The 8,815-nt window shown below is 33.9% G+C and overlaps 1 non-coding gene across 1 annotated transcript; it reads right to left on the bottom strand.

Annotated features, from left to right (window-relative positions):
* Positions 1 to 7,381: 7,381 nt before the first annotated feature.
* On the bottom strand, positions 7,382 to 7,519 carry LOC138398460 (U4 spliceosomal RNA). The gene has a single exon (XR_011235954.1). It is a non-coding gene; the product is annotated as a U4 spliceosomal RNA (small nuclear RNA).
* Positions 7,520 to 8,815: the final 1,296 nt, after the last annotated feature.

Here is an 8,815-nt window from a genome sequence, read left to right on the forward strand (position 1 = left end):
ATAAGCAGTTTCCTAGGCTGTTATTTTTAAATGTGATTTTTCGGGGCAGCATAAAATTTCATTCTATTCATGTGCCATACTTTTCTTAATGTGCTAATACAGGAATTTCATCTTTGTTCTTATTATGTACAAAGCAATAAATTTAACAGAAGTCCTATTTTTGAGCAACAGGCATCTAATTCAAATTAACTTGGACAAAAAGTAGAACGAACATTTTACTTGAAAAATACTAGTTTATCTCATATAATTGAAGGGTGACTTGAACCACAAAAGCATAAATAAAAGTAAAGGCATGGCAAGGTCTCATGAATAACTGGAACCAGATTTCAAGTCTTCCAAGGTCAGTCTCTTGTTCTCTCTTCTGTCATTTTGGTTTCCCTCCTTTTTCAACATTTTTCTTAGTGAATGCAGACTAGTTTCCACCACACAGGAGAAGATGGTTATTTGATATTCTCCAAGACATATTTTCTTAGTTTCTTTCACAAATAAACAAACTGAGTTGCTCTTATAGTTTTGGAAAGAAAACTTTATTGGCCAGCTTGGGTGAGTAGACACACATAGTCCAGGGATTGGCATCTTGCTAACAGAGAAGATGCTATCAAAGCCACGAGGAAGGGGGCTGTGGTGGGGAATGGCTTCCGAGAGAAAGGAGTGTTGTTCTGCTGACCACAGATAGAGCTCTACTCAGTGCTGACATCAACATCTTTGTTCACATATCTTTCCCCATATCTGTGACTATTTCCTTAGGACAAACTCCTAGAATGGGGACTAATTTCCCAAACCAAATGAATAATTTTAGGGCTTTTGATATGTGTTGCTATTCTGCCTCTTACAAATATGTCATGGATTTTATACTTTGTAAAAGTGATTTTAATGAAAATTTCACCAATAGCTTAGCATGTTTTAAAATTTTGTTCAATTGATAAATGACATATGTCTATTAGTTTCTTATTGCTGAGTAGTGAATTATAATAAACTTCACTGCTTAAAGTTCTATAGGCCTAACGTCCAGGTGGGCTTGGCTGAGCTCTCTGCTTAGGGTCTCTCAAGGACAAAGTCAAAATGTAGTCCAAATGGAACTCTTATTACAGGCTCTGCTTCTAAGTCCACTCATATTTTTTGGCAAAATTCAGTTCCTCATTGTTGTGGAACTGAGGTCCGTGTTTTCTAGCTTGATGTCAGCTGGGGATTGCATTCAATTCCTAGAAGCTCTTCTTTGGTCCTCTTACATAGCCCCCTTCATCTTCAAACTGGCAACAGTGGGACAAATTCTTCTCATCCTTCAACTTTCTCTGACATCCCCTTCTGTTAACAGCAGGAGAGAGTCCCCTGCTATTAATGGCTCATGTGATTAGATCTGGTACACCTGAATAATTGCTCTATGTTAAAGTCAACTGTGCCATACAAAAATAACATAATCACTGGAGTCATAACTCATCATATTCAGGCTTTAAAGATTGGGACAGAACATCTTTGGGAAGACATATTAGAAATTATGCCTATAGTATATGGAACTATATTGTTTTCCATACATGGCTTACTGAAAAATAATCATGTAAGAAGTCAAAGTATTTGATATTTAGATCAGACTTATCCACTAGTTATGTGTATTTCTGTGGGAAATACATTTACCTGTCTAATCTAAATAGTCTATGAAAAATAACATTTTTGCATTATCTAATCTCTAGTTTTCTTTCAATTCAGGGACAATACAATATTGACAGACTCAATATGGATCAGTAAACTCACCAGTAGTCCATAGAGTTTATACGGGAATCTGTTTCTTTGTTTTCCAGAAATCTACACTCACACTCTAGTCCGACCTAGATCGTGATATCTGACCTGACATTCTGTTCAGCCTCCTTTCCATAATCTTAAATCTGCCAGTGTAATCATCTCTTCCTTTCATATCCAACTCTTATTGCTAGCAATGACGCATCTTATGATAATTTAACAGTACAAATTTAGATTCCTTATAGGTGATATGTAGCCCAGAAATCTTCATCAAGAAGGGAATGTTTTGTTGTTCTGGCTAATAGTGAGAAGAGTGAGAATTATGGAAAAAAGAAAGAAATTAGGAGGTAAATAATGGGAAAAAAGCTTTTATTTTATTTGGTGACAGGTGGATAATTAGGCCAGACCATGAGATATATTAATGACAGATTTTTAAATTGATTCATAAAAATTTTTATGAGTTGGACACTTTGAAGTCATTAAGTTATGCCTCTGGAAACTGCATGGAGTATTATTTGCCAATGCAATATATTCTTTATGCATTAAGATAAATAAATTCCTTATTGTAATCTGGAGGACATGAATGCAATTTTAAAGGACACTCTTGACATAAGTTTAACATAGGGCTTTTATTTCAAAAAGTTGGGACATTGCAGTCAAATGTAAAATGAAATCTTAGAACAAGTGAGATATCTTAAAAAGAAAATGGCTCCATATGCCTTCTATAGAATAATTAAATATTTGATTGAAGAAAAGCATCCTATGTTCAGTACTTTGTAAATATACATTTCCTTGAAAAGGATTACTTTGCTGGCAATTAGCATAAATATGCAAAGAATGGTGTATTTGTGTTGCTATTTTGAAAGCAAGAGGGTATTCTCATTAGCTTTATCTCTCTGGGTATGTAGGATAATCAGACTGCACTAGTTAATAATGTCAAATTATCTTTGTGAAAAATAGATCAAAGAGCCATCTTTCATAACCCTTTTGCTGAGCAACTTTTAGAATATTGAATGCCATCTAGTGATATATGTGAGAAAAATTTAACATTGCAACTATAATTCTTTAGCAAGAAGGAACTATACCAGCCAGACGTTCAACTTTGGTCAGGTTATCAGAGGATCATTTTTTTTTTTTTTTAGAGAAACCATGAATTTTTTAGTTAATTTTAAATTTACTAGTAAGTTGACATTTTCAGACTGACAGCCTCTGGTTTGTTTCACTGCATCTGGAAATGTATTATCTTCCATAAAACAACAAGGGAAATCATTTAATGCACACAGTTTACCCAGTTTTATAATTTGGATTATTTCACTTTGGTTGCATTTAGAATTCAATCATAATAAAACAAACTAAAACCACAATCATTTGTCTACCAAGGCCTACCTGAAAGTGCCAATAATTATATTTAATTTGCTGTCTGGATTGCTAAACTGCAGGAAACCAGATACTCCTTTGTATCTCAGAATCTACAAATAGCAGGATTATATTATTATTGTTTGTGTATGAGTGCAAATAATGAGATTATTTTATGATAATTTGTATTTGGACTATCAATGAATCTGGAAAGAACGGGATGGAGTTTTACAGATCTATGCAAGATCTGTAAAGATGAACAACAACAACAAAAGAAGCAATAATATATACTCACCAGCTTTGATTCATGGTAAGTCTGCCTCTTTCCCTACCTTAAAATTGACAGCAGTTTTTTTTCCTGCTATTCTTGCTTAAATGTATGCTTTCCATTCTCAGCTCGTGCTTACTCAACTATCTTATCTCTTTGTACCAGAAATTAACTTCTGAAAATACTAGTACATTATATAACTGATAAGAATATTCCAGTAATCTTTTCCACCAATGGCATTTTCTTGCACTTTCACAAATAGTATATTTATTTCGTAAAAGGAAAAAAAATGAGGAAAGAAAAACAGACAGTCATATTCACATTTATTGAGTGTCTCGATGTACTGATTATCAAGCGATAGAAAGCAAATGTCATTTTGTCATTTTAATGGTGCCTATTATTAGATTAGAGAATAGCTATGGACAATGAAAATCTGTCAAAATCAAATTTACTCTGGTAATAAATTATCCTGATTGCTAGACTACTATTTAATGCAGGTGGTCTGAAAGATTTATTGCACTTTCCAAAGTTATTTAGTGTACTATGTAGGAATAAGTTGTAACTAGGGTGAGAGAGATTTCTTAAATTTTAAAGAACCACAGAAGAGATCTACCGAAGTTTAGATTCAGGAAATTATTACTACATCTCCAATTAATGTGCATCAGCTTTGGATGTCTTTTATTATAACGTAAAGTACATTATAATTACTTGAAACTCTTGACTTGTATAATCAGAAACTAGCCCAACCCAAAGGGCTTCCTTTTATTTTGGAGAGTCCCCAAAGACACAGTTCATACTCCTATAGGTCAGTCTATTAGCTGCTGCAACCACATTATGCTACCTTTGATAAAGCATTTTTTTTTTTTTTAGACAGAGTATCACCCTATCACCCTGGCTAGAGTGCAGTGACATCATCAAAGCTCACTGAAAGCTCAAACTCCTGAGCTTAAGCGGTCCCATCCTCCTGCCTCAGCCTCCACGCTTGGATAATTTTTCTATTTTTTATAAAGACAGTGTCTCGCTCATGCTCAGGCTGGTCTGGAACTCCTGACCTGAAGCGATTCTCTCATCTCAGCCTCCCAGAGTGCTGGGATTACAGGTATGAGCCACTGCTCCCAGCCCTGATAATGCTTTTTCTTTCTTGCTGAAGCTATTTCTTGGCCTTGGCTTTCTTTAGAGTTATTATGCAGATTTGATGGGTGTAGATTTTGGAGAAATAGTTAAATATAAAATCTTCCGCCAATCCAGTAAATCCTCTCCACAAAATGTAGAATATAATAAAACAATTTTATTGTTAAAGAACAATTAAACCAAACTGTGATGCACATCACAGGCAATTTGCTCTAGAGATGACCAAGACAAAAAGAAATCTCACCTTTTTATATAGCTAGGCAGATACTAGGTTATTAAGTAGGAAATGTCCGATTTCCTTAAGTGCTGTTTCACAGTTGATACCTCTGATATTTCACTTTGACACGTCTTATTTTATTTTTATTGTGATCTGCTGTTTCTTGTTAGCTTTCAAACTGTACAATGCTTGACCATTTTGAATGCCCGTATTGCTGCTAATGCTGCCCTGAACCATGGCGAGTTTACACTTTCCCTTTTGTGTTCCATGCCCTAGGCTCATCTGTTGATATTTTTATCAATAGCTTAAGTAAAGAAAAAAATGTATATGTAATTGTCATCTCAGGATATTGTCTTTGCCACGAGGGGAACTTTGCAGTTGAAATTTACAGAAGGACTAGTTTTGCAGCAGTGCCCCTAGAACTGTCCCCCAGACATGAGATCAAGCGTCCTGCATATGATATTGTTTGGTTCCTGCCTTTCAAGACCCCTGCTCACCATCAATGATGTAGTAGCAGGAAACTTAGAAGTAATGCTTTTGTATATAGGAACATAACTTTGCCATTTCACTCTTTAGTGCGGTTACTGACTCCAGACAAAAATGAGGAGGATTCCCAGATTTAAGATGGAAGTATCTTAAGTACAGATTAATAGTAAGTTTAGAAAATAGCAATGATTGACACCACATTCAATATATTTTGACATTTTTATTTACTTCTGGAGTTTATTAAGACAAAAATTGAAATTAGACCCTCTGTGTAAAAGGACAGTATTCAGAATAATTTTGGTTTTCTTATACTGTCTTCCTAAGAACAGATGATATTTTTGCAAACAAAGAAAAGAAGCTATATTATTCACCTGTCTTGGGAGATCACAGAGAAAGAAGATTTAATAAAGAAAGTTTAGAGCTGGAGAGAAACCCAATTATCAATAAATCTGAATCTTCATTTGTGTATGAGGAAAATGCACCCCAGAGTTGTTAAGTGTTAATGAGAAATTTTTGTCCTAACTACTGAAGTACCCAAACCTTATCTTAGTACTAATTATCCTATCTTAGGGGTTAGAATTGATGCTTCAAAGATTTTCAAACCTACCAGAGATTCTACAACCTGGTTGCATATTAGAATCACCTGAGGAATTTTAAAAATTATCTATGATTTACCCACTCCTAGCAATTGTTTTGAAATGAGACTCATGTATCCATAGATTCCAAAAGCTTTCCAGGTATCTTTAAAATTCAGCCAGAGTTGAGATCCATCAGCCCAAGGGATCTGAAAACTTTTTATACTAACATTGTCATCAGTTTTAGAATTAGCGATCAATTGGCTCATTTGATATATTTAATAATTTTTATAATCATCAGTATACAATGTATCTTTTTTAGAAACCACTAATTCACCTAAATTTACTGAATTTCAGTTTTTAAATCTTCCTCCAAATTCTATTATCCATATGACTCATCTTATTTATTTACATCAGATTATTACATGCTACATGAAGTTCAAAATATTTGTCTGCTGATAAAATTGTGTGGTAAATGAAGCAGGAAAGAGCAATCCCATACAAAGAATGAAGGTTGCTGAGTTCTTTTTCCTTCTGTTCATAAGCACCATGGCTTTCTTTCTAATAGATTACAAAGATATACCTAAAAACTTTGTAGGTAAACTGTACCTGAATAATAAAATGTTGGCATATAGCCAAATTATATTGAGAAACTAAATTTGATTGATAAAATTATTATTTCTCATCCTTGAAACCTTTACAGACTGTTGAACACTAAAGTAGAGCAATGCTTCTTAAAATAGCTAACAATAGTAAGTTAAATAATATATTCTTCATGAGCTTTCAAGGAAAATTCAATCTGTCTGTCAATTCACCTCAAGGGAATAGTTTAATTACATTTCCAGGATGCTTGTCCTTTTAAAGCTTGTTATATCTGAAATAAACTACCTACAAAGCCCATACTAGGCATCTTATTGAAGTCCTAAAATATGTAAACATGGATGCAGGAATCAATGGGATTTCTATCCTGACCCACACTCTGTCCCGAAAGGTATAACATAATGTCCTTATCTTGCAAACACAGGGAGAACTTATTATTTATTATTGTTATTTTTAATAATTTGAGGAATATTTTTCAAACAATAAAATGAACAGATCTTGAATCGAGTTTGATGAGCTTTCTAATTAAATAGACTCATGTAACTACCCTGCAAAACAAAAACTACTTGTATCACCCCAGTATTTTCCACACTGTCCCTTTATAGGTAAGATCCTTTTCCCATGTTGGTCCTCCCAGCAGCAATAACTTTCTAACTTCTATTAAGAATAATAAGTTTTACTGCTTTTCCTTTAGCTTCTTTCACTAAATTATGTCTTGAGGTAGCAAGGTTCAACCACCAGCAGTCCATTCTTTTATGTTGCTGAATAGTATTTCACTGTATGATTACACCATACCTCATTCATCCAGTCTCCGGTTGATGGAAAATTTTGTTTGTTTTTGCCGTTGTTAGCTCTTATGAATAATGCTGCTGTAAGTATTCTCATGCAAGTGTTTTATGGACATTTTTTCAGAGTAATTAATTGTGGAGTCACTGTGTAAAATACATAGTCAAAAAAAATAAAAAAACCTTCCAATGACTGCTGCAAAGTATAGTAGCACTATCACTATCGCATTCTCAACTGCAATACATGAGAATTCTATTCAGTCCATATCCTTACCACATTTGGTGTTGTCAATCTTTTTGATTCAATTAGCAATAATCACGCCTCGGATAAACCTCATTGGCTACGATACTGCCACTGCCCAAAGCTATTGTTGTCAATCTTTTTGAATTTAGTCCTATGTTTGGTGTGGTGACAGGGAAAATTTCAGAATTACTTTAATGTGTTACATGTTTGTCTCTTCATTCAGAAATTTTTGTTTCATTAATTTGTCCCTGTGGCTTAGTCTATTGGGATTGGAACAGAATAGAGAGGTAATATATTTCTTAAAATAATTATTGCTTAAATATTTCTGGTAGGAGACAATATTTTTCTGCATTTATGTTTTCAAAATTTCTTAAACTAAATGCACAGGGTGCAAATATTTCAGACTTTATCATGTGGATGTTTATTTTCTCCTCTAGCTGTCTACAGCTCTTATTTAGCTATTATCATAGTTATTCAAAGCACTGAAATGAGCATCCATTTTCAGCACTGAAATATGTATTTTGAAATATCTCTTTGCTTTTACCACATAGGACACTGATTTACTAATAACAATGCCTAAAGCTAATTACTGTCAAAACCAGTTCAGCCCCCTTAGAAGATACATTTTTGTTCTTAGGAGAATTCACAGGTACCCTATAAAAGATTTATCTTGTGCACTGACATTTTTTGGTTTCATCTTCTGTCCCAAAACTACAATATTTTCCTGATGACCACAGGTGGAAACCACTTGCTTTGTAAAGTTGTTTTTTTTTTTTTTTTCCCTTTGTCCAGTGCCTTCTGCATTTAACATTTTATCATTTTCCCTTTGGTACCAGAATTTATTTATATATTTTCAGTTTTACTCTATTCATACCCTTGTCCAGTTACTCCTCCTGTTAATAAATCCTGGTCACATTCTTGCTTGGCTGAGAGGTAAAATGTGAAGGTCACGTGTTTGGTTACCCATGTCATGAATAGCAAAGATGACCTTGATATTCTTTCCAGCAGTGTTCACCATCTAGAGGTTCTGCACTTATAAAACTATCTAAAGCACATAGAGTGCCTTTTTTATGATGTGATAGTATTCAAGATGCACTTTTGACCATATTTTTTAATCTTTTAATGCAATGATATTTATTGAAAAAAAAATCACTGCCTCATTGCACTACGCTATGGTATCGTATCACCTTGGTCACAAATGAAGTCATTCTCTGAGTATGGATATGATTTGTATAATTCTATATGAATGCTGTTCAATTTTTCTAAACTTATGGCAAACCCAGTCTTACCATTGCATTGTCTTCAGCTAGGGCATTTTTAACTAAATTTTTAATTCAGCTTTTCAATTTCACAAAACTAATTGCTGGGATTTCGGCTCAGATTGCATAGAATCTTTGGATCAATTTACATATAATAGAC

This window comes from Eulemur rufifrons, chromosome 17 (assembly GCF_041146395.1).
Source record: "Eulemur rufifrons isolate Redbay chromosome 17, OSU_ERuf_1, whole genome shotgun sequence".
NCBI lineage: Eukaryota > Metazoa > Chordata > Mammalia > Primates > Lemuridae > Eulemur > Eulemur rufifrons.